The sequence below is a fragment of the Pongo pygmaeus genome, chromosome 13 (assembly GCF_028885625.2).
Source record: "Pongo pygmaeus isolate AG05252 chromosome 13, NHGRI_mPonPyg2-v2.0_pri, whole genome shotgun sequence".
NCBI lineage: Eukaryota > Metazoa > Chordata > Mammalia > Primates > Hominidae > Pongo > Pongo pygmaeus.
In genome coordinates, this window is record NC_072386.2 from 111,399,348 (window position 1) to 111,403,348 (window position 4,001).

Below are 4,001 nucleotides of genomic sequence, written 5' to 3' on the forward strand. Positions count from 1 at the left end.
TTCCAAACCTCTGGGGATGCCTGTGAAGGAGGACAAAGTATACTATACCCAGAAATCTTAGTACATTCAAGTATCTGATACCTGCTTGGGGATAATCTAATCATTCTACACACATACACCAAGGTTGGTCATTCTGTCAGGGCATGTTCTCAGGAGGGGCTGAGCAACTTGTGGGCAGCAGGCTCTCACTAGTGTACATTCCAACTGAACCCTCAGCTCCAGAAATGGTGCTACATGGGGCCTGGACTTCCTAACATCTGGGTGTCCATGAACATATGGTCACTCTTCCTCCTCTTGCGTCCACCTGGAAGCCATCTACATCCCCAGCTCCAATCTGCCTTTCATGGCTGTGCTTCTTCATGAATTTTGTGATACACATGCTGCCTGGGGGCTTCCTTTTCAGAAGATGGGCCATGGCAGGAACACCATCACTGTCCTCACTGGCAGCCATCTTTTCTGTTCTCTGAAGCTCAGGGAGGTTGAAGACTAACAGAACTTGAATGAGAGACACCCTGATAATATTAGCTCCCATTTGCTTTTCCAACACCCCTCCGCCAAGAATCAGCCAGATATTTCTTTCTTCTCTGTCCCTGCCTCCCAATTCCTCACATCTGTTACCCTCAGATGCCTTTGGTACCTGGTGTGATATAGGTGGGCAGTGGTATCCTAGCCCGGAGCACTTGTGGCACCTACACTACACTGGAGTGACCAGGCAGCAGGATCCCCACTCTTCGACTGGAGAAAAAGGCTCCCATCATCCTCTGACTCTGCCAACCATGACAGGGCCCTAAAATCCACAGGTGCATCCCAAAGGTCCAAACCACCTTCTGTGCCTAACTTATTGCCCTGGTGAAGTAGATTCAAGTATTCAATACCTGTTTGAGGATAACCTAATCATTCTACATACATACACCTGAGTTGGTCAGTCTGCCAGGGATACTCTCTGTAGATCTTCTCCCATCAGACTCATATGACAGGGACTGACCAAGGGAAGAAAGGGCCCTTATACACAGAATACATTGTGGAAAAAAAGCGTGTGTGTGTGTGTGTTTACATATCTATAACCAAGAAAAATGTAACCAAGTCTTATTTTGCTTTATAATTAGTGGACTTTTAAAAATCATTCTATGGCACTGTTATGACTCAGTGATGGCAGTGGTGACTCAGTGATGGTGGTGAATGCTCAGAATTAAAAGGAAAACCTTAAATAGGGGAATTTTTATAATAAAATGTTATTCTCGGCTGGGCGCGGTAGCTCATGCCTGTAATCCCAGCACTTTGGGAGGCTGAGGCGGGTGGATCACCTGAGGTTGGGCATTCGAGACCAGCCTGGCCAACATGGTGAAACCCTGTCTCTACTAAAAATACAAAAATTAGCCAGGCATGTTGGCGCACGTCTGTAATCCCAGCTAGTCACGAGGCTGAGACACGAAAATTGCTTGAACCCCAGAGGCGGAAGTTGCAGTGAGCCGAGATCGTAGCACTGTACTCCAGCCTGGGTGACAGAGCAAGACTCTGTCTCAAAAAAAAAAAAAAAAAAAAAAAAAAGGTTTCATGTCTGCAAGCAGGAAACATTTTAGTAATCTGGGTGGTAGAACTGCAAGTAATTTAAATCTATTAGCCCTCTAGTTTCTATTAGCTTAAAACTTCACTAGTGTAAAGAGTTGGATGTCTAACTTTTGTCAAGTTCTACTTAGGCAGTATTTCACAGATGGGGTGCAACAAATTCACATTTCGTGTCATGAAATATACGCTATATTCGTTTCCTAGGGATACTATAATAAAGTATCACAAACTGGGTGACTTAAAACAGCAGGAACTTATTCTCTCATGTTTTTGAGGCTAGAAGGCTGAAATCAAGGTGACAGCGCCCTGTTCTCTCTGAAGCCTGTTGGGAGAATCCTTCCTTGTTTCTTATAGCTTCTGCTGGTTGCCAGCAATCGTTGACGTTCTGTGGCTTGCAAACGTGTCATTTCAACCTCTGCCTTCACCTTTACATGGACTGCTGTGTGTCAGTAACTTCACATCATCTTCCCTCTGCGTGTCTCTGTGTCCAAATTTCCTTCTTATAAGGACAGTAGTCTTTGGTTAGGGCCCACCCTAATGTCATCATCTTAACTTGATTACATCAGCAAAGATGCCCTACCTCCTCTCCATTTATTTATTTAGAGACAGAGTCTCGCTCTGTCGCCCAGGCTGGAGTGCAGTGGTGTGATCTTGGATCACTGCAACCTCTGCCTCCCGGGTTCAAGCAATTCTCCTGCCTCAGCCTCCTAAGTAGCTGGGACTACAGGCATGTGTCACCATGCCCAGCTAATTTTTCTATGTTTAGCAGAGGTAGGGTTTCACCATGTTGGCCAGGCTGGTCTTGAACTCCTGACCTCAGGTGATATACCCGCCTCTGCCTCCCAAAGTGCTGGGATTACAGGTGTGACCACTGCATCTGGCTTCCTCTCCATTGAGGAATATGAGCATGTTCACAGGTACTGGGGGTACCTGAACTTGAACACTTATTTTCGGGGAACATTATTCAACCCACAACACACACTTTCTGATTTCTCTTGTGTAATGATTAGATCAGTAGTTCCCATCTTGGGGCTCTTGAGATGTTTAGGTGTTCCCAAAGTTATATACCTTGCAAGTCCCTTCCATGACACTTATTAGACCAGATTTTTGGATATGTTAAGTCATCCTGACCCTGTTTATGTACAAACTCAATCTTTGTGTGGTTGGTGGTCTACATGAGATATGTCAAGTGTTTGTCAATGGATTTGGTCCACAGTAAATGTTCACTAAGAGGAAGAGGCAGTATTTAGGAACATATATCCTATGTTAAACAGCCTAGGTTGAAATGTTGACTTCTCTTATTTGCTATGTGATCTCGTGCAAGTTCCTGAACTTTGCTGTACCTTGGTTTTGTTATATAACTCCTGGAAGTGTGAGGATGGCCACATGAGTTCATACATGAAAACCTCTTAGAAAATGCTTGGGACACATTAAAAACTCAGTAACTGTTAGCTACTATTACCTTCAAAATATAACCAAGTGACAAAAGGGGAGTACAACTAATCCTCAGAAAATTGGATTAATATTCTGGCTTTGCGACCTGTACAAAGTACTTAATTTCCCAGTTTAGTGCCTTTGTCTGTGAAATGATTCTTAACTTTTATGGCTATTATGATGATAAAGTAAGAAAATGCACACCAAGTGCCTAACATAAAATCAATGCTAAGAAATGGTAGCTATTATTAGTAATAATGATAAAGAATTTTGCAAAAATTTCCCTTTAAATCCTAGGCGTTGGTCATATTGAATTACTTGTAGTTTCTCAAACATGTTCTCTTGTTTTCATGTGTACCTGCTGTCTTGCTTTGCTACTCCACTGTATTCTTCACTCGATTGCCTCCTACTAGTTCTTCAAGATGCAGGTGTTTCCTTCCCTGGAAAACATTTCCTAAAGTCTGGGGACATGTTTTCTGTTTTCCTCTATTATTGTACTTCTTATACTCTCTAATTTTCTATTGACCTATTTTTTCCACTACAAGACACTTTCTTCTTGTGTGATTTTCAGATAAGCTACTTAAAGTCTTGGTTTCCTCATCTGTGAAACAGGGATGTAAAAATTAAATGAGATGCACTTGGCACTTAGGCCAATGTCCAGCACTTTCCCCAATGCCAAGAACATAATAGGCAGTCAACAGGTGTTTACTTATGGAATGAAAATAATGATTTACAAATTTTATTCAATCTAAAAAAAAATCAGAATGTGTAGACCATACATAGGAGAGAGGGCATCCCCGCAAACTCTGATGTTAAGTGAATAAAATCAATGTCATGAAGGAGAATGGTGGTTGCCAGAGGCTGGGGAAAAGAGGGAATAGACAGTTATTGTTTGATGAATACAGTTTCAATTGTATAAGATGAAAATAATTCTGAGGATGGATGGTGGTGATGGTTGTACATTATGAACGTATTTAATATACTGAACCGTACACTTAAAA